General features: G+C 39.6%; 2 pseudogenes; both read left to right on the top strand.

Annotated features, from left to right (window-relative positions):
- Positions 1-8517: 8517 nt before the first annotated feature.
- LOC102928461 (disintegrin and metalloproteinase domain-containing protein 26A-like) lies at positions 8518-11338 on the top strand (annotated as a pseudogene).
- Positions 11339-11374: 36 nt separating this feature from the next.
- Positions 11375-12749, top strand: LOC121823579 (disintegrin and metalloproteinase domain-containing protein 26A-like; annotated as a pseudogene).
- Positions 12750-26953: the final 14204 nt, after the last annotated feature.

Genomic DNA, 26953 nt, shown 5'->3' on the forward strand with positions numbered 1-26953 from the left:
AAATAGAATGTCAATGAAGATGAGCAATCAGGTATCTCTGTAGAAGATGCCTTGTGCTTTGGGTAGATGCTGACATTTGGTAGATCTGGATCTTGTGGTTGATCATTCTTGGCTTTGAGGAACCTTCATGCTGATTTTCATAGTGCATCTATCAGTTTGTACTCCCACCAGCAATGAGTAAGTGTTACAATTTACCCATAACCTCTGTAGCATCCACTGCTATTTGTTTTATTGATATTGGTCATACTGAAATTGGTGAGATGAAATCTCAAAGTAGGCTTCATTTGCATTTCCCTGATGGTGATGTAGCCATGTTTCACAACCAGTTTTGTTTCATTTTGTAAGTACTCTCTATTTAGTCCTATGCCCCATTTTTAATTGGGAGATGAGTTTTCTGGGTGTCCAGTTTTTTTTGTTGTTGTTGTTTGCTTGCTTTTAGTTCGTTGATAGATATACAATTAGTAAAGAGTTTTGCCCTTTCTATTGATACCTCCTTTGCTTTGCAGATGATTTTTAGCTTCATGGGGATGATTAAAGATTGATATGGGAGGCACAGCTCACTTGGGCAGTCCCACCTCAGACTTAGCGGTCCTGCACGCTCTAAGAATTTTGCATGAGCAAGCCAAGAGATGCAAGCCTGTGAACAACACTGTTCCCATGGTTTCTGCTTAAATTCCTGCCTCTAGCTTCTTGCCCCACCACAGTACTTTGCCTGACTTCCTCAGTGATGGACCATGATTTAAGCCTGTAAAGCATAAATAAACGTTTTCTCATCAAGTTGCCTTGGTCAAGGTGAGTTTTGTTTTGTTTTGTTGTTATTTTGTTTTGTTTTTTCCCAGCAGTAGCAATCTAAGACAGAGCATACATCACCAAATAAGCCAATATGGAGGTTCTTCAAAAAGATGAGAGTCAGTCAATCAACAATATCTAGTTATACCATGCTTGGGCAGATACCCTAAGGATTCTACATCATCGTGCAGAGACACTTGCTAATAATTGTTTTTTGCCTCTCTATTCATAATAGCCAGCAATTAGATATGGCCTAAATGTGCAACAACTGCTGAATGGATAATGATAAAACTGGCATTTTTATCATGCATGACGTTGACTTACAAAATAATATTTTCGTGGTAATTGTATTTTAAGGTATAATTCAGTTGTGTTCATAGCCATCCCTGTCTGTGCAGCAGCCGCTCTCTAACGCCAGCCCCATCTCTCTTTGCCAAGCAAGCTCTAGCGGAAGGAGAGGCAGGGTAAGTAAGGAGGTACCCTGGACTGGGGCTCGTGGAAAGCAGACTTCCTCAAATCCACCGATGTTTTTTTTTTAATTTATTTATTAAATTTAATTTTACATATCAGCCACGGATTTCCTTGTTCTCCCCCTCCTGCTTCCCCCCAGCCAACCCCCCATTCCCATATCCTCCAGGCAAAGACTCCTCTGAGGATTGAGTTCAACCTGGTAGACTCAGTCCAGGCAGGTCCAGTCCCCTCCTCCCAGGCTGAGCCAAGTGTCCCTGTATAAGCCCCAGGTTCCAAACTGCCAGTTCATGCACTGAGGACAGGACCTGGTCCCACTGTCTGGATGCCTCCCAAGCAGATCAAGCTAATCAACTGTCTTATTTATCCAGAGGGCCTGATCCAGCACCCCTTCATGACAAAGGTACTGGAGAGATCAGGAATACAGGGAACATACTGAAACATAATAAAGGCAATTTACAGCAAACCAACAGCCAACATCAAATTAAATGGAGAGAAACTCAAAGCAATTCCACTAAAATCAGGAACAAGGCAAGGCTGTCTGTTCTCCCCATACTTATTCAATATAGTACTTGAAGTTCTAGCCAGAGCAATAAGACAGCATAAGGAAATTAAGGGGATATAAATTGGAAAGGAAGAAGTCAAGCTTTCCCTTTGCAGATGACATGATAGTATAATTGAGTGACCCCAAAGATTCAACCAAGGAACTGATAAAGCTTGTAAACACCTTCAGCAACATAGCAGGATACAAGATCAACTCAAAAAATCCATAGCCCTCCTATATACAATGGACAAACAGGCTGAGAAGGAAATCAGAGATACATCACCCTTTACAATAGCCACAAATGAGATAAAATACCTTGGAGTAACACTAACGAAGCAAGTGAAGGACCTATATGACAAAAACTTTAAGTCCCTGAAAAAATCCACCACTGTTAAAGCATCCAGCAAACAACTGGCTACAAAAGCCGCTCTCAAGAGTGCACCCTCTACTGGACAGTGAAGAAACCTCATCTTTACAGGCCTGGTACTGTGGCATTCTCTGTGAAATCAGACACAACCAGAAATCCATTGAACTTCTGATTCCCAAGCTCCCCTTCCAGAGTCTGGTGCACGAAATTGCTCAGGGCTTCAAAACAAATTCCAGAGTGCAGCCATTGACATTTTTTTTTTTGGTTTTTTTATTATTATTATTATTATTATTATTATTATTTTATAACACCATTCAGTTCAACATAATAGCCACAGAATCCCCTGTTCTCCCCCTCTCGCCCACCCCTCCCCCCAGCCCACCCCCCATTCCCACCTCCTCCAGATCAAGGTCTCCCCCGAGGACCGGGGTTGACCTGGTAGACTCAGTCCAGGCAGGTCCATTCCCCCCTCCCAGACCGAGCCAAGTGTCCCTGCATAAGTCCCAGGATTCAAACAGCCAACTCATGCAACGAGCCCAGGACCTGGCACCAATGCACAGCTGCCTCCCAAACAGATCAAGACCTACTCTGGTGATGGGATGGCCAGACACCCAAATAGTGGTGCCATAAACCCCATCCAAGGACTGAGGAATCTGAAGGCAGACATCCACGGCTGGTCCCCTGGTGGAGCACTGGGAGTCTAATTAGTGAGTAAGAAGAGGATTTATATGAGCGAGAATTGTTGAAGCCAAGGTTGGATAAAGCACCGGGACAAATAACCAAATGAATGGAAGCACAGGATCTATGAACCAAAGGCTGAGGGGCCCCCAACTGGATCAGGCCACCTGAACGGGTGAGACAGTCATTCAGCCATTGACATTTTACCCGAGGCAAGTGAGGCCTATCTTCTTGTCCTTTTTGAAGATACCAACCTGAATAATATCCATGCCAAATGTGTAGCAACTATGCCAAAAGATAATCAGCCAGCATGCCACATACATGGAGAACGTGCTTAAGAGGACTGGTCTCTACTGAATGTACCAGGCTCTGCAGACTCCCCATGGGAGACCTTGCCTTGTTGGAGGAGGGAATGGGAGTGAGTTGGGGGGGGCGGGGCAGGAGAGGGGGGAGGAGAGGGTGATCTGAGATTGGTATGTCAAAAGAATAAAAAAATGCCTTAATAAAAAAATGAAAAATAAATAAAATACACAATTAGAAAAAAAATAGTTCACAATAAGGGGAAACATTTCATTCTCAAAAATACTTTTTCCTCTTCTACATGTTATCTGTAGTTCTAAATGTTAGATTTTTTTCCATGGGGTCAAAAGGTACCTAAGTATATGATTGTGAGTGGAAAAATGGGGGACAGAAATCGGGTATTGGCAGTTTTTCCATTTTCATGTGTGTGTGAATTATTAATACAGATGCAAGATGTAAAGCTTTAATGCAAGCAAAGTTTCGGGGAACATATTTCAACAGTTCAAAGTCATAACAATTATAAATAAACCTGTTAAAATTTTTTAAAAATATGTAACTCACAGTTCATTTAAAGGGAGTAAAATTTGCACCCAGACAATGGCAGGTTAAAAAAAATAGCACAGTGTCCCTATGACTTAGAGGTGTTCAGTCATAATCCCACAGATGGTAGCTTCGGCCCATTGGCTCAGGGTCCTACAAGACTGAAGAAGCATCCTGAATGAAGTTAGTCATTCCTTAGCAACACAGGAGGAAGTTGACTGTCAAGAAACCCTGCTCCTGAGTTTCTAGAATCCAAATATGCCAGGCAATAAATGTTATGTTATTTAATGCAGTCACTTTGAATGACTAATGATGAACGATATTAAAGAGTAGAAAACATCAGGTCAAATTTGCACTGTTTAGAAACAAGCGGCTAGGACATCTACCTGAAAAAGATGTAAAAATCTAAAGAGGGGCAGAGTGCAGACACAGAACTGAAGAGGAAAGGTCAAGGAAGAACATTAATATGTATCCAGCTTCCAGATGTAACACAACTTATTTAACAAATAATTAAAATTTCCTTGAAAGTTCATTTTATTCCAGTTGCAATGGCAAGATTAATAAGAACAGACATGATATGCTGGCTAGGATGTAACTACCGGGGAACAGTTATTAGTTGCTGGTGAGAATGCAAACTAGGAAGCCACTCTGAAAATCAGTGTAGATATTCCTCAAAAACAGGAAAATATATTTATCATAAGATTTATCTGTATGAATCTTGGGTGCATGCCTAAAGGACTCTACAGATTGCTATAGAGGTAATTATGCATCTTTGTTTCTAGCTGATCTACTGATAGTAGCCAGAAATGGCAAGCAGCACAGAAGACCATCAGTTGATGAACAGATAATAGAAATATGGTAACTTCACACAATGGAATGTCACTAAGCTGTTAAGAAAAATGGACTTGGAAGGTATAGTTATGGAGCTAAAAGCAATCATGATGAGGAAGGACAGCCAGACAAAGAAAGATAAGCATTGCGTGTTTCTCTTAAAAGTGGATGTTATCATTTATAGTTTAGATATGTTGTGTTTCAATTATAGTACACTCAGAGCTTATGTGACTAGTAAAGAACCAGGGGGCAATAGAGAATCTGCCCAGGAATGATATATAGAATATATAGTTATAAATAAATAAATAAATAAATAAATAAATAAATAAATGGGAGATTAGAATACGATGAATGGTAAGAGTTGCGTCTGGGAGGACAGGATAGAGCTAGGAATACGAAGAGGGATAACTAACAATAAGGCCATTAGAAATGCCATATGAAACCTACTACTGTAGAAGCATCCTTGTGGTGATGTATTGTGTCCCCCAATAAAATTTATCTGAGGATCAGAGGAAAAAGCCAGCCACTATAGTAAACATAGAGGTCAGGCAATGGTAGCACATGCCTTTAATCCTATCACTTGGGAGGTAGAGATCTGTCTGGATCTCTGTGAGTTCAAAGCCACACTAATAACAGAACCAGGTATGGTGATACACATGTTTAATCCCAGCACTAATTATAGAGGTTTGGAGACCTGTGCAAACATCAGGAAGTGGCAGAGCTGGGCAGGAAGAGGAAGTAAATGTAGCTGGGCTGAGAGAGCAAATGAGGGAGCAAAACAGAAAGGCATATAGGCATGGGTATATAGGAAGTAGGTCTCTTTGGAGACTGGGATGTCAGTGATGTGAGGCTAACTTGCAGCTTCTTCTATTCCTCTGATCTCGCAAGGTTTCACTCTTATATCTGGCTCCATGTTTTTTTATTTAATAAGACTTTTTAAGATTCATGTTACACATCCTAAAATACATACATATTTTAAAATTTTAAATGGAATCACAATTATAATGTGGGAGTTTATGCCCCAACTAAATACCAATGTCACCAAATAAAACCTCCACTTCACAGAAAGGACTACATCTTTCTGCATCGTTGCGCAAGTGGTCTCATGGATGCCCAGTCACAGTAGTATATTGTCAATGCTATTAGTTACCAACTACAACTAATGGTAAGACATTATTGATGATGATAACACATATTTATGGCATATAAGATGGAAATATCTAGATGAGGGTAAGCTGGAGACTTCACACATACTAAAAGATTTCTTATACATGCCATTAGAAGTGGCATATATGCTTCAAGAGCAGAGAAGTAATCATCAGTCTATTCCAGCTGTAACATAGCTATGCTAAGCTGTAGTAATGACCTGCCAATAAGAAGTGCACACTGATGCACTGGTGAAAATATTGGTGAGACTGCTCTGGAATTCACTAATCCTCTTTTGATTAGATTTGTGTTACTCTCCATGATATGGAACCCATACTTGATACTGTTTATGTTTGGAGTAGGTGAGTCGTGTGGTATAGATAGAAACCTATAACCGCCTTTCCACTTGATGTCTATTACAATAAAACGACTCCTAATGACATGTTGCTATACCTGTAGATCAGGGTGTCACACAACTCTCATCAAAGAAGCTTCTTCAGGCAGTGGAAAGTAAATAACACAGAGAGAAAAACTGAACTATATGCAGAAAGTGAGAGACTTTGGAGTGTTCTGCCCTAAAAGGATGTCTTTATCAAATACGTCCCCTCAAGGTTCAGAGATTAGTGTAGGAAAGGGAATGGAAAGATTCTAAATGCAAGAGATGATGGATGACGAATAAACAGCATTTTCCAGACCTAGTCGGACAGATACACATATTAACTCAAAACAAAGGTAAGGAAAAGTACTGTACAAGCTTAATCCATACAGAATCCCAACAAGAATGAGAACTGGGCATAAAGTGCCACCCCTAGGAAATATAATCAAAATATATTGTATGGGGAAAGCATAACCCCCCCCCAAAAAAATAAAGATGTTTAAAAAGCTCCACTCCTAGCTAAGAAGTTATTTTCATATGATAATTGCTAAGAAAGGAAAACCGATTTTCTTCAGTGGAGTGAAACGAGATATATGAACTTCACTCATTCTTTTGTGGCAGATGATCACACGTAGTTAGCCAACATAATTGGACTCCAGATTTTTTGGTGTCCTCTTCTTTTTGAAGGTGGGGTTATTTCTTGTTGCTTTTTTTGTTTGTTTGTTTTGTTTCGTTTTTGTTTTTTGTTTGTTTGTTTGTTTGTTTTAAGACAGAGAAAGTGTATGAAGTTGACTGGGATGGAAGTAGGGGCAAGGATCCAGGGAAAGTTGCAGGATGGGAAAGAATGTAATAAAATATAAAGTATAAAATTCTCAAAGAAAATAAGAATAGAAAAGAAGAAAGGGTAAATGAAGCAAATGGGCAAGACACCAAACTCCCAAACATTACTAATCTTAGCCAATAAATAAACATGTTCCCACCATTTGTTCTCATCAACCTACCTATAAGATGCAGTGAACAGTAAACAACAGACCTGTAATGAACAATATACAGAAAGCAGGAGACTTTGGAGTGCTCAGGACTAAATGGAATGTCTTTATCAAATCCCTCTTCTGAAGGCTCAGAGATCACCGTGGAAACATGAATAAAAGAGGCTATGAGCCAGAGGTGATAGATGACTTTAAGGAAGCAGCATTTCCTGACACAGTAGGATATATATATATATATATATGAGCTCACAGGAATCGTGAGACAAAGGCCTGAACAACATCAACCCAGACACCAGACAGAATCCCTGGGCACAAAGTAGCACCCTGATAAATGTGATCAGAATATATTGCATTAAAAAATTCACACCCACTCCAAGCCATGTAGTTATTTGCAAGTGAAAATTCCTGGGAGACAAAAAAATTAATTTTCTTCAACAGAGTGAAATTAGGTAAGTCAACCACACTCACAGATCACTCCATGGCAGACACAATGATCACATCTAGTAAGGAAAGCAGAAAGCAGACTCCAGGTTTTTGGTGTCATTTTCTTTGGGTTTCACTTTTGTTGTTTTGCTTTGTTTTGTTTTAAAAGAGGAAAAAGAATATGAAGTTAGGTGGGTCAGAGGAAGGGATGAGTCTGGGAGGGGAAAGAATGGAATAAAATGTAAAGTATAAAACTCTCAAAGAAAATCATAATAAAAAAGATGGAAGCATCAATGAAGCACACTGGTAGGTCACCAAGTCCCCAAATATTAGCGGTCTTCATCAGCAACTAAACGTGGTCCCACTGTTTACCCTCATCAACCTATGAAATGCATGGCTCTCAGATTGATGTTTTTTTTTATCAATTATCAGCTAGTTCACTGCTAAAGAAATTCATCCTACACCATTCCTCACCCCTCCTAGATTCATTCTATGCAATAGTTTAGTAACCATTGTATGAAATAGACAATGATTCTATATGTTCAGGTGTTTGTTCTATGTCTCTATGATACTCATTGACCACAGGGAGATATAGCTAATGGCAGACCTTTGTTTCCTTAAGAGTATTTTTTAAAAGGGGTGGAATTATTTTCTAGAATATGAAGTGCTTTGAGCATTCCTTATTAGAGTTAATACAGAGTAAATAAACCAGAGCATGATTACAATATGAACAGAAATAAAGAGTTCAGCTGATTTTTACAGTGTGTGGGGAAACCTATAAGTTAGGAAAGGAGACTTATTCAAGCTGGAGATACTGGAGCATAACATAGGACAGGAAGGAAGTGAAACTTATTAATGTGGAAGAACAAATCCAAATAACTTTGGTGGAAGTGGTAGAGGAAACACTGGTTGAAAGAACCTCACCAGTTGTCAGGTTCCGTTAAATGAGAGGCTCCTGTTGCTGGGCTCACAAATCTAGAACTTACTTCATAGGTGACAAATAAAGAACTTATATCCCCTTGTGCATTCTCCAACAAAAACCTTGTTCCTAAGATGGGTTCTAAAGATGTTTTGTGAGCAAGATCATAACCCGAAAGGAACACGGGCATTACTTCACCTGATGGTGAGTCTTTGGAAGATTCAGTAAGCACAAATAATTAGGAGGTCAATGCATACATCTCTCAGTTGCTGGACAATTGTTCATAATTGAGGGTGGAATTTCCTTTAAATATTTCCACTCTTTTCTATTTTATTATGGAGATTCTAGAGGTTTTAGTGCGATTCAATGCATCCTAAATTATAGAGAGCTTTGGTGGTAAGTTGGCTAGCTATTGATGATTTGAAGTTTGGGGAAGAAAAAAACCTCAGGTAAAAGATGATATCTGAGAATTACTGGGAAATCCAGGTTTTTATAGCTGTACCATTTATCTTTTCCCTAGAGTTCATTGTACACAGTAATTTAATTAATGTAAGACTCAGCTTGTTCAATTATTCTTTAAAGTATTTTTTAACTTTTTATTACTCTAGTTTTAGTAATAAATTCTGACATATTTTTGTCAGTTCAATTTCAACAATGCTTCATTATTAACAAATAATTGTTTTCCTTATGCCAGAAATCTAGATGCTATAATAATTATTTCAAATCTAAATCATGTCAGAATTTTAATGACAGTTTCATTATTTGTCCTCAAATGTCTTTTACTGGTCCTTTTTCTTATGTAAGCTCTTAGCACTATATATGATACCGCAACTCATGCCTTAATTGCTTTTCCCAAATAATAATAATACACTAAGGATGATGATACTGGACAAGGGAGATAGGTCGTTTGGTAAAATGAATGTTGCACAAGCCCTGCAGACATAAGAATGATCCTGTGACCCTATGTAAAAATCCTGGGTAGTGGCCTGTGCTCACAAAGCCAGCTATGAGGAGGCAGACACATGCAGATTGCTAAGGCTTGATGTCCAGCTATTCTTCCCTTTTTTGTGAGCACCATGTCAGTGACCAACTCTGTGTCCCACACTAAGTTGAAACGTCATTTAGGTAAGTTATCCAAGGCTAATGCTTGGTTTCCACAAACACAAGCGTACACAAACATACACACCTAGCCACACATATATATATACACACAAGTTCATAACCACATAAATGAACAAATAATATATAAAAAGTAAATAAAACTCTAAAATGTAAGAAGTAAATACATAAACAAGGCATATAGCTTTGGAGGACTCACTAGCCAGAATAAAATGTGGCCTCCTGATCTATAGTAATATGCATAAAAGCTTCGTGTTCATACTAGTATACACACTCACATACAATATTCATAACAACAAAAAAGAAACTCGAAAATACACATGAAAATGATACTGAGCCTGAGAGAAGTTTCTGCCTCCCATGTAAATGATGAGTCAAGAACAGAAAGGAGCACAAAACTTGTATCCAATAACCAGGAAAAAAATTGGGAGGCAATTTGAGTGTGTGTGTGTGTGTGTGTGTGTGTGTGTAGTCTTAATTTTGAGCTAAGGAAATCTTCAGCTACTATTGAAGATAAGCTAAACATTAGAACATTAAGGAACAATGTGAAAAAAAGGGCACATTACTGAGAGCTGTGAATGTATTAGAAATATGTTTGTACAGGAACAAGTGTACTTTTCCACACCATTTAATTTTAGCCCATTCTCTGCTGTTGTCTTCCCTAACCTGACTTAATCATGATTTGATTATGACTTACCTATACTCACATGTGACTTTCTTACCTGTGTTTCTTTCAGTCCTGCTGCTCTGATGGATTAACTCTACCTGAAGTCACAACATTAAAGGCCAGTGTTGCATGCAAACAGCCAAATTGAGGACTAGCAGAGCAAGGCCTTCTCAAGCTCTGACTTTGCTCTCTAATAGGACATAGTGACTGTGGGTGAGGCCCTGGTACATGAGAGGATCATGGCTATGGTGGTATTTTGTTCCCCAAAATATTGTGTATCCTAATAAACTTATCTGGGGTCAGAGAACAGAAAAGCCACTAGATACTTAGGATAGGCAGTGGTAGCACACGCCTTTAATCCTAGAATTCCAGAAGCAGAAATTCATCTGTTCAAAGATACAGCCAAGCATGGTGACTCACGCCTTTAATTCCAGAAAGCTAGCCTTTAATCCCAGGGAGTGATTGTAGAAAGCAGAAAGGTATATAAGGTGTGAGGACCAGAAACTAGAAGCATTTGTCTGGTTAAGCATTCAGGCTTTCGAGCAACAGTTCAGCTGAGACCCATTGGGATGGGGACACAGAAGCTTCTAGTCTGAGGAAACAGGATCAGCTGATGAACTGGCGAGGTGAGGTGGCTGTGGCTAGTTCTGCTTCTCTGATCTTCCAGCCTTCACCCCAATAACTGGCCTCAGGTTTTATTTTATTAATAAGACCTTCTAACAACTTCTGCTACACATGGTCCTTCAGCTCCAGCTGTCAATGATGGTCTTCCTCTCCACATGGTCCCTAACTGGACATTCTAAGTACAGTAGCCCTCCAGAAGTAGTGATACCTTTGATGGTCACTGATGCTAGAAGAAATAATAGTTCTCTGGGTGGCTGTCCTATGGCCTGCACTTTGGTGGAAAGAGACACATTATCACTATGACACCCAAGAAAAACTTAATATCCAGAAACTTCTTACTGTTCACCTACACAAGGAAGAGGTGATTTCCTTGAAGAACAGCCTTTGGTGCAGAATGACTGCTACTACCATGGCCATGTGGATGGAGACCCAGAATCCATGGTTGCCCTTGCAAACTATTTGGGGTATTTGCAAGGCATACTAGAGAATAATGGCACAGCTTATGAAATCATGCCCAAGAGTTCAGCTTCCAAATTTGAACATCAGCTTTACAGATGAATAGTGAGGAGACAGACTCACTGGCCGTGGGTCCTCTGTGGGAATACTTTGGTTGAAGAAGGAAAGCAGTGTGAATCATTTTGAATCATGTTGAAGAGATCAATGTTGTAGATACGATTGTGTTATGAAACCTCATGCTAAATGCGCTGCTTGGCCTTGTTGCAAAGAACTGCAAGTTCATGCCAGCAGGTACCTTGTGTAGAGAAAAGAACAATGAATGTGGCCTTCCAGAGCAGTGTGATGGAGCTTCAGCTGAGTGTTCTGAAGATGTGCATGTGGAAGAGGGAAGCCCGTGTAGAGGTGGCTATTGTTCGGAAAAAATCATGTAATACCCAAAAGAGCCAGGAGTACAGATGAGACTTGCTACAAGGAAATGAACAAATGGAATGACCCTTTTGGTGACTGTGGTAATGACAGCTGTAGCTATAAAAAAACGCAATGACTCTGATATACTCTGTGGAAGAATTCAGTGCAAGAACGTGACGGGGCTTCCACTTATGAAAGTGTGGTGATATTGTGTTCCCCAAAATATTGTGTACCCTAATAAACTTATCTGGGGTCAGAGAACAGAACAGCCACTAGATACAGAGGCCAGAAAATGGTGGCACACACGCCTTTAATCCTATCACGTGGGAGACAGAGATCCATCCGGATCTCTGTGAGTTTAAAGCCACACTGGAAACAGCCAGGCATGGTGACACATGGTTACTTTAATCCCAGGAAGTGATGGCAGAAAGCAGAAATGTATATAAGGCTTGAGGACCAGGAACTAGAGCTGGTTAAGCTTTTAGGCTTTAGAGCAGCAGTTCAGCTGAGATCCATTTGGATGAGGACACAGAGGCTTCCAGTCTGAGGAAACAGGATCAGCTGAGGAACTGGCAAGGTGAGGTTTCTATGGCTTGTTCTGCTTCTCTGATCTTCCAGTGTTCATGCAATACCTGGCTCTGGGTTTGTTCTTATTAATAAGACCATTAAAGACTCGTGCTATATGAAAGGCCATGAAACAGTGCATTGGACTCACTTGAACAGTGTCACCTGCTGGGCTACAGACTATCATTTTGGTGTAAACATAGCTGTCATTGGAGCAGTAAAAGACAGCACACCTCATGGTCCAAAGCATATATGCATTGACAGGAAGTGTGTGGATATGCCCTTTTTGTTAAGTAACTGTCCAGAAATCCTATGCAATATGCATGGAGTCTGCAACAATAAACATCATTGCCATTGTGAGGGCCAGTGCAAGCCACCAGACTGCCTACCCAGTGGCTTTGGAGGTAGTATAGACAGTGGCCCACCTCGTGTGAGATTACCTAAGAAAAAGTCAAATGAGGCTATCTGCACGCTAGGTGTTTTAATTCCTTTAATGCTTTTGATAGCCTTTTTTATTTGCATAATTAGAGAGATGAAATGATCCCATGACAAAGAACAGGAGGCAGCACCAGAACAGAACCAGAACACTGCAATGAAATTTCCACTGAAAAACAAAGGCTCAATCTTAAAGGTTTACCTGCAAAAGAAGATGCTAAAGGGAAAAATACAACATGAAGGAAATAATTTAAAAAAAAATATCCTACAAGAATTCCTTCTAACATTGGTGTGTAGCTTCCTGAACATAGAAATATCACTGTGTGGTTTTCTGAAATCCCAGGCCAGAGGTTCTGGAGACTTCCCTTGTTTGAGTATCAGAAGCATTCACTACCAAATAAAAGGAGATCCTACCATAATCATACTTTTCTTTAATTTCTTGTCTTGGTTTTGATAGAATTGATGTCTATCATCCACTAGCTTAGGTCCAACCCATGGGCCTCTGTATGTGTTGCTTTGTATTTGGTTTCTCTCAGCTCTAAAGCCTTTTGCCTTCTCATTCTGCTTTGTCACACAGAGAGAGAAAGAACCTCCAAGTCCCATTTCCTCATGGCAATTCCTGTCATGAATCTGCCACCAGGAAAGCCAGAATAAGACTGGAAACTTGAGAGGATGTTTTGAGGTTCCTGTCCCAGGAGCTGTAGCCTCTGCTCTCAACCTGTGTGCTATCAGTAGCTCTCACTCTGCAGGTGATGATCACACAGCTTTCAAAGGTCCCAAACATAACTGTCCTAGGTCAGGCCACTACTGCTGTGATGAAACACCATGACCAAAACAACTTGGGGGTGGGAAGGGTTTACTTGGCTTACACATCCAAATCGCTGTTCATCATCGAAGGAAGTCAGGATAGGAATTCAAACAGGGCAGGAATGTATACTGATGCAGAACCCATGGAGGAGTGCTGTGGACATCGCTCTATATAAATAAAATGCTGATTGGCCAGTAGCCAGGCAGGAAGTATAGGCGGGACAAGCAGAGAAGAGAATTCTGGGAACAGAAAGGGTGAGGCAGAGAGACGCTGCCAGCCGCCGCCATGAGTACCAACATGTAAGACACTGGTAAGCCACGAGCCATGTGGCAACTTATAGACTAATAGAAATGGGTTAATTTAAGATAGAAGAAGTAAATAATAAGAAGCCTGCCATGGCCATACAGTTTATAAGTAATATAAGTCTCTGTGTCTTTACTTGGTTGGGTTTAAGCAGCTGCGGGACTGAAGGGTAAGAGAGATTTGTCCTGACCATGGGCTAGGCAGGAGCAGGAAAACTCCAGCTACAGAGGGGTGCTACTCACTGGCTAATTCTTCCTGGCTTGCTCAGCCTGATTTCTTATAGAACCAAGGGTCAACAGCCCAGGGATAGCACTACCAACTACAGCTGTAGCCCTTCCCCATTAACTGCTAAATGAGAAAATGTTCTATAGGCTTGGCTATAGTCTGATCCAATGAGGGCATTTTCTCAATAACTGTTTCTCCACTCAGATGACTACATCTTGTGTCCAGTTATATAAATCTAGCTATCACAACACCATTGTCAGTTCTAGAGATTCAGAACAACTGTGACACATCACACCCAGAATTCTGATTACAGGTCTCTGAGCCCTCCACTGATTCCAGAAATTCCAGCATCATATCTGTCCTTAGAGATTAGCCTCCCATAGCCAGGGAACAGCCTTCAAAATCTTGAACAACTATCCACCTTCATCCCTTCAAATTTTAGTCCCACTATAAACAGCTATACACTCCAGCTGGCCCCCTTGGTCAACTCAGGAAAGAGTGTTTCTCATTATGGAATGACCAGACATGTTAGTACTTTGCTGAAGACAGAGTTTCATCATTTCCTTTTACCAGTGTGGAAAGATAATTTAAGCTTGCTTCCTATTTCCTTAAAATCTACAACAGAAAATGATTAATCCCGACACTCAACACATAGTAAACTTTGTCTATAAAATGAGATCATGAAGATGTTTGTAAAAATTGTGTTGGATAAAACAAATAAATCCTGTTTTCTTTGGAAATAAAATTAAACATCCCTGTTTAACTTTTAAAAACAAATTTTAAAGACAGAAGCCTGTCTTCAAAATTGTGCCAGATCCCCAGGCTAATCTCGTCACCTATCCTGCACTGCAAAAGCTCTAGCCTCCCACATGCCATCCTACGTGTATCCACCTCAGGTCCCTTCTCTGCTGCTTCCACCACAACTCTTAATACATGGAGTATAGCCTTCTGAGGACCACAAACCAACCCACCAATGTTTTTCTGCAACCTGGTGTAACTAGCCCTGGTCTTAAAACAGTGCCAAGCTCAGTCTGGCCACCCATGACCATGTAGCAGCTGGTCTCCAGGCCTCTGTAGCATCCTGCATCTTATATTTCATCACTCAGCCTAATATGACTGACCATCCTGCACTACATAAAAGCCTAAACTTCTCCAAAGGCCTGTCCTATGAAAAATCAACCACTGGTCCATTCTGGAACACCTCCAACACCCCACTAGATAACCAGACTGCACTCTTCCTCTTCCAGCATCTACCCTGCACCTCCCACACCTTTTCTGTAACACACTGGTTCTTGACTGGGTCCCACAGCCAGTGCAAAGAAGCTCTAGAGTTGACCTGGGTCCTCCCTGCCTAGCCTACAATCCTCATGACTCTCCCATGCCATATTTAAACTTGCTCTGAAGCTAGAAATACCCTCAAACTCAAGGTTTGGAAAAGAAAGCACATTCTGTAAACTAGCCCAGGACCCTCCTCCACCTCACTTCATTTCACCCAAACTATTTCCAATATTTAGATCAAACACTATGTCCACAACAAACTCAGAACTAACCAAAGATCATATTGGCACAATAGCAAGAGTATTAAAGATCAAGCCACTGTCTCCTCTCCAAATCCTACAGGTCCTGAAGACGTGATGTAAATGTGAATTACCTAGATGAACTCTGTGACACAGAATATAAAAGAACAATTATAAACTTCACTAAAGAACTCAAGGAGCTTAAAAATACATAAAGAAACAGCTCAATGCAATCAAGGAGAAAGAACTTAAGCAGGCTAAACCCCTAAGTGATGCCCAAGAGAACAAAAACAAAAACTAGTGGAAATGAGGAAGACAATCCAGGGCTTGAGAACAGAATTCAATCAAGAAATAGAAACATCAAAAAAACAAAACAAAACAAAAAAGTGGGGTGGTGGTGGTGGTGGTGGTGGTGGTGCACACCTTTAATCCCAGCACTCGGAAGGCAGAGGCAGGCAGATCTCTGTGGGTTCAAGACCAGCCTGGGCTACAGAGTGAATTCCAGGAACAGCTCCAAAGCTACACAGAGAAACCCTGTCTCAAAAAAATTTTAAAAAAAGATCAAAGAAAGAGAAAGGAAGGAAGGAAGGAAGGAAGGAAGGAAGGAAGGAAGGAAGGAAGGAAGGAAGAGAAACATTAAAGAGGGCATTAGTTGGCCTCACACTCATGGAAATCTGCCTGCTTCTGCCTCCGGAGAGCTGAAATTAAAGGCGTGCACCACTAGAAAAAAAAAGAAAAAGAAGACATTAGCAGAAATGAAGGTATTCTTGAAAAACCCAATAGCTGAATAACAAAACTCAAAGGAAAGCCTTACAGAGGCAGAAGGGAAGCTATCAGGTTTAGAACATAAAAGTAGAGGATATAGACCAAATAAGCAAGAAACATTTTTTAATACAGGAAAGGAACAGACAAGAAATGAAGAATGCCATTGAAAGCCTTCAAATGTGAGAGACCAGGAAAAACATCAACATTTTGAATTACAAGCATAGATGACAGAGCAGAATCCTAAGCCAATGCCATATTCCAGAGCATCAAGAAAATCATAGAAGTGAACTTCCTCAAAATGAGGAAAGGCACAAAGTAGTTACAAGAAGCACACTGAACACCAAATAGGCAAGACAAGGAAAGACAATCCCCATGGCATATCTTTGAAAACTTTAAGTGTTACAATAAAGAATAAAGACAGTGTATTGAAAGCCGCAAGAGAAAAAAACATGTCACATATAAAGAAAAACCCATCAGAATAACAGCTGATTTCTCAATAGAAACTTTGAAAACAAGATGAGCCCAGAGCAATGCATTCCAGCTCCTAAAACATTAAGACTGCCAATCTAGAATAATATATCCAGCAAAATGATATTCCATGATTGAAGGAAAAAGAAAATTTTCCATTACATAAACAAACTAAGAAGGGTATATCCAACAAATAAAATCTAAAGGACATACAGGAAACAATATCTTGAGGGAAAAAAAAGGAATGAGCATAGCATAGAGACTGTGAATATAAATATAACACAAATTACCACTGAGGATAAAATGAACAACATCCAATATCAAAAACAAAGTGACCACAGTTAGCACATACAGCACAGGCTACCTGAATAGATCAAGAAATAAAATCTACTTATCTGATGTAGACAAGAAATGCATCTCAGCTATAAAGATAGACACTGTCTTAGAGGAAAAGGGTGGACAAAAGTACTCCAATCAAATGAGACCAGGAAGCAAGCTCACTTAACTTTCACAATATCTGGCAAAGTAAACTTCAAATTAATCTAATCAGAGGAGATAAAAAGGGACACTTCATTGTTACCAAGGGAACTGTTAATCAAGAAGACCTTACTGTCTTCAACATATATATGCCAAACTCAAATGCACTCTATTTCATAAGAGAATTTACTACTGGGTTTAAAACAGAGATTAACATCAATCCATTAATAGTAGGTGATTCCAGTACCTCACTTTCTCCATTATACCTGTGATCTAGAAAAAATATGCAAGGAAATAACAAGATTAATTGACATCATGCATTATAATGGACCTGACATATATCTACAGGATTTTGTCCACAAACATGAAAGAATACATTCTTCTTCTCATCAGCACATGAAAGCATTGGGGGCTAGAACAATCAAAGGATGTCTCAAAGGTCTTAATGAAAGGATGAAGGGAACTAGATCTGTGTCTTTGCCAAGTTAGGCTGGGTCTAGGACCTTGAGGGAGACAAGTTTGCAGTTCCTGGGAACTATACTTTTCCTCTGAAATGCTGTAGTTATCAATCCCAAGGCTTCTGGGTGCTTGGTCTGTGACATGCTTGAGATAGCCCGTGTTCCCTTTAAACTACATTGCTTGATAATCTTCCTGCTGACTCTGTCCCATTCTGTTATACTTTTCTGCTGATTCTACCCATGTACAGCAAATAGTACATGAATCAGTGCTGCTAAATAAATTTGCACGCATGAGGCATCAGCTTATTCAGTCCTTCTGACCCCAGCTTTCTGTCCTGTTCATCTCATCCATGGTCTTCCCATTGAAACATTGTAGTTAGGACCCTCATTTGTGCAGATACAAGTCACTGAAGCTTTTCTAAAATACACCACAAGGCAAATAGTTACAAAGCCAAAGAGATGAGATAACTCATTATACCATAACTAATGATAATGCAATAAAACTTAAAATTCACAGAAAACAAATCTCTTGAATATATGCAAATTCATAGATATTAACCCCAACAAAAATTTTACCAAAAATAAATGAAACTGAAAACACAATACAACCAAACTTATAGGATCCATAGAATGCAGTCAATGTCCAAAGTAAATACATTTTAAAAACTCAGGAAGTGCTCTAGAAAATATATAATGATACATCCAAAAAAATTGAAAAATAGCCGGGCGGTGGTGGCGCACGCCTTTAATCCCAGCACTCTGGGAGGCAGAGCCAGGTGGATCTTTGTGAGTTCGAGGCCAGCCTGGACTACCAAGTGAGTCCCAGGAAAGGCACAAAGCTACACAGAGAAACCCTGTCTCGAAAAACCAAAAAAAAAAAAAAAAAAAAAAAAAAAAAAAAAAAAAATTGAAAAATAATAGCAAATTAGCCAATGGCATGAAATAATAAAAATTAGAGCAGAAACAAGTTAAATATAAAAAGGGGGGAAACCAACAAATTTAAGAGCAGATTCTTTGAGAAGATAAACAAAGTAGACAGACCCTTCACACAACTAATCCAAAGAAAGTAAGAGAAGACCCAAATTAATGGAATCAGAAATGAAGAGGGAAATATTACAGGATACCCCCAAAGAAAATCAGATTATTATAAGGGATTACTTTAAAAACCAGTACTCCACTGAGCTGTAAAACCTGAAAGAAAAGGATGGAAGAAATTACCAATCTAAGAAGAAGTTAACAATCTAAACAGACCCATAAAAAATTAGAAAATTGAAAAAGCAATAAAAAGCCTTCCAACTTAAAAAAAATGGTGTAAAGCCGGTTGGGTTCACAACAGAATTCTAACAGACTTTCAGACATTTCCAGCCAATCATTCTTAAACATTCCAGGAGATAGTAAAAGATGGAACATGTACTATCCTAAGTACCTGATGATCCACTGAAACCAAAGCACGACACAACAAAAACCTACAAGACAATAATCATGATGAACATAGATCCAAACTGCTCAATGAAATACTTGCAAACAGTATACAGACATATATCAAAAAGACTATCTCCCATGAACAAGTTATCTTTAGTCCTGAAATGCAGGCACAATTCAACATATATATTTGAATAAATGTAAAAAAAAAGAATGGATTTTACATGAAAGCCACACGATCATCTCAATAGACAGAGAAAAAACCTTTGACTAAACCCAACATGATGTTATGGTGAAAGTCCTAGATCATGTAGACTGAAGGGAACATAGCTCAACACACTAAAGTCTGCATATGAGAAACCTGCAGTGAACATAAACCTAAATGGAGAAAAACTTAAGGCAATTCCACTGAAGTCAGGAATGAAACAGATTCCTACTATGCCCACTCCTTTTCAACATTATGTCAGAAGTATTGGATGGAGTCATAAGGGATAAGAAGTAAATTGTAGGAATACAAAAGAGGAAAGAAGAAATCAAACTGTATTTGCAGATGTCATTAAGTATACACTAGAAATACCAAAAACTCTATCTTAAAACTTCTAGAAATGGTAAACAAATACAACAATGTGGTAGTACAGAGAATCACCTTGTACAAATCAATATCACTCCTATGAACTAACATCAAATGTACAGAGAAAGAGATCACAGACAAACTCTCAGTCACAATAGCCTTAAAGAAAATATAACATCTAGGAATGAACCTAATCAAGGAAGGAAAGGACCTCCACAATGAAAACTATAAACATCTAAAGGCAGGTACAGAAGGAAACTGGAATATGGAAAGACATTTCAAGCTCAGGAATGATAAAATTAATATTGCAAAAATAATCATTTTACCAAAAGCTGTTACAGATTCAATGCAATCTCAATCAAAATCCCCATCTCATTCTTCACAGATGGAGAAAAATGTGTCCTAAACATGATATGGAACCACAAAAGACCCCAGACAGCCAAAACAATCCTGAGCAAAAGAGCAATGCTAGAGGGATTACAATTCCAGATGTTAAGATATATTCAATAGATATAGTGATAAAAACAGTATGGTACTAGCACAACAACAGACATGTAGAACAGTGGGACAAAATCCAGGACACAAACATGAGCACATGAAACTTCAGCCACTTCATATTTGACAAAATGCCAAAAGCAGAAGCCGAAGAAAGAATCTTCGACAAATGGTGCAGGGAAAACTGGAATCCACATGCAGAAGAATAAAATTAGAACCATGTTTACTGCACTGCACAAAATATAACTATAAATGTATCCAAAACCTAATATAAAACCCAAAACACTGCAATTTACAGGGGAAAAAAAACTATAGGTAGGACCTACATGATATAGCTATAGAAAAGGATTTCATGAATAGTTGTCCATTCACTCAAGATTGAGGCCAACTATTAACAGGGGGGACTTCATAAAAGTAAAAAGCTTAAGTAACAATTAACTAGAAAAAGAGGAAGCCCACAGAGTGGGAGAGAATCTTGGCTAGCTATACGTCTGACAGAGCATTAATATTCAGAATACATAATGACCTCAGAAAATAAAGAATCAAAAAAGTAGGGGCAGGGACTGGAAGGAGCAGAGTGAGGGGAAAATGCAGACAGGATGTACTGAAAAAATAATTTTTTAAAGTGGGGAGACTGGGACCAGAATAGTGTTCTCAACAAAAGAAAAACTGCCAATGAAAAATCTTGAAAACTATTCTTAGTCCCTAGTAATTAAGGAAAACAAATAAAAACAGCTTTAAGATTTCATTATACCCCTGTCAGAATAGCAAAGATCAACAAAACAACCAACAAACTTCTGGAGTGGGTATGTGGAAAAGGGAACCCTCAATCACTTATGATGGGGTTGCAAACTGGTACAATGCAGGAAATTCTGAAAAGGCTAAAACATAAATCTCCCATATCACCTAGCTGTACAACTCCTTGGCATATGCCCAAAGACTCAATATTTTTCTTTAAAGACACTTTGCTCAGCCATGTTCATTGCTGCTCTGTTCACAACAATATCTAAGAAATAGAAACAACCTAAATGTCTTCCAACAGATGAATGCATAATGAAAATGTGGATGTGGTGCCTACATCCTGTGGAATACTACTCAGCTGTAAAGAAAAAATGAAATTTGCAGATAAATGGATGCAACTAGGAAAGATCATATCGAGTGAGACAACCCAGACCTTTCTAGATAAATACATACACACATACCCTTCCATTGATGTTCCCAGGGCAAAATCTTTGGATATACGTACAGATCTCGGAATAACTGGAGAGATCAAGAAAATAAAACAGAACCATTGCTTGGGTAGGTGGTTGGGGATCAACAGTGAAAGGAATTTGTTAGGGCACAGGTGATCTGATTTGGAAAATGAAAAAAGGGATATGGGATGGAGAAAAAGACATATGAAGAAGGGAAGGCAGTAAAATAACAGGAAGGATGTCTGAAAAAGTCATAAGGAAGCATACTATTGATTTTATCTACCTAAAACTGATAATGCAAATTAATCTGTGGATAAATATACATATACAGTTTAAATGAAATTTTCTCAACTGGTTGCCAGTGCTCCATTCAAGAGCCAAAGGCCTCCTAATTAAAATCCTCATAGCAGGAATGAGAAGTATTCTTTCAAGGTGTTGGTCAGGAATATCCAAGAGACCTCCAAAATATACAGCCTATTGCTTTTTCTCTTGGTTGCTCTCTGAAGTGTAGTGTAAATCCTATTGCCGAATAGATGTTGTACACCAGACACAGGGTTCAGAGGCTCCTGCATGGGAACTGACTTGAACACCTCCTCTCTAAGAAATAATTTTCATGGTATAAGAAGGTACCATGAAAGCTTTCAAAGGAGGGAGAGATCCAAAAGTACTACCTAGCTATTGGGCTTATAAACCACAAGAACTAGCATGACATAATAATCCTAAGGATGAAGTAGTGGCATTCATACCTCAGCTGTAACCAAAAGCTCTGACTGGACTTTAGAACTTCTCAACAAAAGGGAAATCATAAATCACGTCTGGTACTGGAAACCTAGGCAACTAACCAGGGTTGGTGAATCATGGCTCTTAAAGGAAAACCTACAACCACCACTTTAGTAATTCACTATAATTCCTAACTACACTCTAAATATTTGTACTGGTACCCACAAATAAGTGTAGTCTTTACCCCTTAATCAAAGAAACTTCTCTTTGCAACAGATCAAGAACCTTACAGAAAACTACAACCAATCAAAATCAAGAATTGTGGAACCCAGTCTTAATAGATACATTGACAAAGCTACTCCTACACCTCAGGATCAGAGAACATTGTTAAAGAGGAGACAGAAAGATTGTAAGAGCCATAGGATTGGAGAGTTTTACTCTGGGATTGTGCCTCCTAGTAATTTTATAAGATATACATATAAACTCACCAGTGTGACTGACCAAACATGACCTGGACAAGGACAACAATAATAGATATGCCAAAATGGATGGGAGAAATCCCAAGAGGCCTCATCCTTACACACAAAACCATTAGGCAAATAATGGGAATGGGAAAAATGGCCTTTCCCAGGGAAGAGCAGACCAATTTGCAATCCGATATCAAATGGCAATCCCTGAAATCAGACATAATATTTACAGTCTGAGCAAGTCCTATCTAGGAATGCATATGTATAAACATTATATAAACATTTATCCATATAAACATTATATATGCATGCATGTGACAGCAATGGAAACTGGGTCCAGGACTTTGAAAGAGATCATTGAAGGTTCTAAGAGAGGTTTTGGAGGAAGGAAAGGGAAGGGGGAAAGGATGTAGTTATTTTATACTCTCTCACAACATTACAAATTAATTTTTTCAAAATGGAAGGAGGGGAAACAAGTCCGAATGAGATATATGAGAGAGGAATAAAATAAATAAATAAATAAATAAATAAATAAATAAATAAATAAATAAATAAATAAATAAATAAATAAATAAATGATTTCCCTATGGGAAAAAAAATGAATCAATGTTTTTTCCAGAAAAAAAAATGAGATCAGTATAATTGAGGCAAAAATCTCCTGTGCATTTCCTCACGGTTAGCACACAGAATCTGTGGTCCAGAGAGGCTCAGGCTGCTGCTCATGCTGGCCGCCAAACTTGGTACTTTAAGAGTCAGCAGGTGGATCTTGTTTTGAAGACATGAAAGAGAACAGCTGAGACCTGGCCTGTTGAGAGGCTGTGGGTAGAAGAGAAGTGTAGTCTCAGTTGTGGTAGAAGCTCCAAGACTGAATGGTTCCTTGAGAAAAACTGAGGCTTGGAATCATATAGTGAGGTCAGAGTCCCCGAAGAGAGCTCATGAAAGGATACTAGAGAAAGCACAGGCCATTTGCAGTGGGAGATCCCAACATTTTGGAAACGTCGGTTCCATGAGATGGCCACCAAGGGCAGGAGCATCCACGAAATGGTACAGCCTTGAGGCTAGCAAAGAAGCTGCTTGTAGTATGGATGGCAAGGCCCAAGAAAGGGAACTTAGCTGAAAGACCTTTGGAGCCCATAGGATTGTGAGTGGGTCTCAGACACCGACCATTAAATTCTTTCCACTGTTGGACCATGGTTTTGCTTTAATCAGATTGTTAATCTTTTCTGGCTCTTCCCTTTTGAAATAAGAAGTAATTTGTTTTTATTATTTTACCTATGCCTACAGTTAAGAGACTGGAATTGCACAGAGGCTTCCAACTTTGAAAGAGATTTTGGGTAAGGTAAAGAAATTGAAATACATTCAATATGTCTGAAACTTAAAGATTGTGGGAATTTTAAAAGTCAGAATGTTTTATATTGTGGTATTAATATACCATTTTCAAGACAAGAAAGGAAAAATCAAATCCACTTGCGTAATAATGTATGTATTTGTCAAGTTGACACGTGGTCAATTGTGCTGGTTAATTTTATGTCAGCTTGACACTATCTAGAGTCATTTAGGAACACAAGATGGGATAGAGGTAAAGGCCACGAGCCTCAGGGCAATACATGGATTAATAGAAATGGATTAAGTTGTAAGGGCTAGTTAGTAGTAAGCATGCTGAGGTGACAACTAGTGTTTGCCAAGTCAACCCACCAGAGGTATAACTCCCTGATGGGGAGCCCCACCAGGCAAAGCCATGGCGTCACTGGCTGTGGAGACTGGTTGTTTTCTGTCTGTAACTTTCTCAGGTGCCACTGCTATGCCTCCCTAATAAGAATAGCTGTGGGGTGCTTTCCACAGCCCTTTGCTAGTGTGTTTTGCATCTCTGGGCACACTTTTAGCTCTGGATTTCTGTTGAAGCTGTGAAATTCTGATGAACAGAAATATTACCTGAATGTTCTTCTTTACTGACACAGGAAAGTAACAGTATTCTCAGTCTCAAAGACAACCTTTTACACATTTTGCAAAGACCTTAGCACAAGTCCTAAACAGACTAAGCTGCCTCTACAGAATATACACAAAGACTAATTCCCAGGTGTTGTTTATTGCTAAATCAAGGCCAGGCTATTTACACTGAGATTGACTCCTTGCAGTAGCTCCCTTTCTGCATGTACCCTGACCACTCAAGGTTCAGCCAATTGTTTAATGTTTAATGGGACCCCTCACCAATTTACAGCTACGTGCATGGATCAATGTGACATTACTAGCTTAAGAGAAACTATGTGACTTATCTTGTGTTTTGAGAATAGGTAGGGCCCTGAAAATATAACTTATAATTGTCCAGAGTTCGGTTGTGAGGGAGCAGCAGCAGCAGTATGGAGAGAGATGACTACGTAGAGCTATATGAGAGCTACTGCAAAATGTGAGTGAAGTGTGTGTGTGTGTGTGTGTGTGTGTGTGTGTGTGTGTGTGTGCTTGTGTGTGCTGAGTGAGAGATGAAGACGCAGCAGCATGAGAAAAGTACAAGGAAGTGAGTGGGTGAAAGAGTGAGTGAGTAAAGAGTGAGTGAATAATCTAGAAGAAGTGTGTGTGTGTGTGTGTGTGTGTGTGTGTGTGTGTGTCAGTGAGTGTGAGAGAGATCTGTGTATAAGAGCTGCTGCTATGTAGAGGAGCTGTGCCTCGGAACTATGGAAAGTCCTGTATGGTGAAAGAGCTATGTAAATGAGATGTTTAGCTATGGCTGTGTGGACATTTATAACTGTGTGGAGGCAAAGCTGTACGTAAGAGGTATATAGAAGAGAAATGTATGTAAAAGAAAGATGTAGCCATGTGAAAAGATGCATGTATATAAGGACATGTAGCTATATGCAGCTGTGTGGAGATATGTAGCTGTGTGTAGATAGAAAGAATCAGAGACCATTCTTAAGATCAAGTAAAAGAGAAAGTTAACATCAGAAAGCATGTCTGTTTCCTTATTTCACCAGTCATAGACAGATTAAAACTTATTTCTAATTACCCTCAGATAGAAAAGTTTCCTAACCCCCGATACTCTGAGGCACTCCTTATATTACCCTGAGCTGATCATGGGAGCTGGTCTCAGAGTGCTGAGGGCTATCTGACTATTAGAGAGTGTCTCTCTTGAACATTCCCAGAAGGTTCCACCTGGGGCTTTACCTCTGAGAAAATTACCTCTTCTCCCTTGGGTAATTTTACTGATGGCTGTTCGGGCACCAGAAAATCACAGACCATGGAAGAACAGCTCCTACAGTCAGCTCAGGTAATTAAAGGAATGCCTCGGAGTAGTGAGGGAGCCTAAGGGTAATACGCGCATTAATAGAAATGGCTTAAGTTGTAAGAGCTAGTTAGTAGTAATCCTAAGTTATAGACCAAGCATTTTTATATTAATATAAGCTTCTATGTGTTTATTTGGGACCAGGCTTTTGTGACAGAAAAGCTCTGCCTCTGTTTACAGCCTCATATGGTTATATTTTATTTGTACTGAAATGTGATTTTATTTGTATGTTAATAAATAAAGTTGCCTGGGCATCAGAGCTAATAGCAAGCCATAGCAGAAGCCAGGCGGTGGTGGTGCCTGCCTTTAATCCTAATCACATGACAGGCAGATCTCTGTGTGTTCAAGGATACAGCCAGCATGGAGACACATGCCTTTAATCTCAATAACAACCATAGAGACCTGGAGGTGTGTATAGACAGGCAGTGACAAGGAGATCATGTGGTTGGGTTTACAACCAATGAGAAGACAGAACGAAAGTCAATAAAAAGACAGATACACAGGAAGTAAGTCTCTTTCTGAGGGGAAGGACGACAGCGGCAGCGAAGGGTAAGAAAGGCAGTTTTAAGTCTCAGCTCTCAGCTACTGCTCTGACCTCCTGGGCTTTTAACTCTGTATTTGGCTCTGTGTTTCTTATTTAATAAGACGGTTACATCTACATTTGGCACCCATGTGGCAAGAATTCATTAAATACTGCTCGGTTCTTAATGGCGGCTTGGTGGCTTGGCAGCCTGCTGGCTCCCTGGCTCCCCAGCTAGGGCCAGCTTGGCCTAGGCCCCAGGCCCAACCGACTGTAGCTATAACTGGTTACCCGCCTCTGGAGCTACTTGCTTAAAGCCAGTGTTACAAACAACTCAGGCCTGTTCAAGGACACAGCCAGCATGGAGACACATACTTTTAATCTCAATACCAACCATAGAAGACCTGGAGGTCTGTATAGACAGGCAGTGACAAGGAGGTCATGTGGTTGCATTTACAACCAATGAGAAGACAACACAAAGTCAATAAAAAGACAGATCCACAGGAAGTAGGTCTCTTTCTGAGAGAAAGAACGATAGTGACAACAAAGGGTAAAAATGGCAATCTTAAGTCTCAGCTCTCAGCTACTGCTCTGACCTCTTGGGCTTTTAACTCTGTATTTGGCTCT

Source organism: Peromyscus maniculatus, chromosome 17, assembly GCF_049852395.1.
Source record: "Peromyscus maniculatus bairdii isolate BWxNUB_F1_BW_parent chromosome 17, HU_Pman_BW_mat_3.1, whole genome shotgun sequence".
Classification (NCBI taxonomy): domain Eukaryota; kingdom Metazoa; phylum Chordata; class Mammalia; order Rodentia; family Cricetidae; genus Peromyscus; species Peromyscus maniculatus.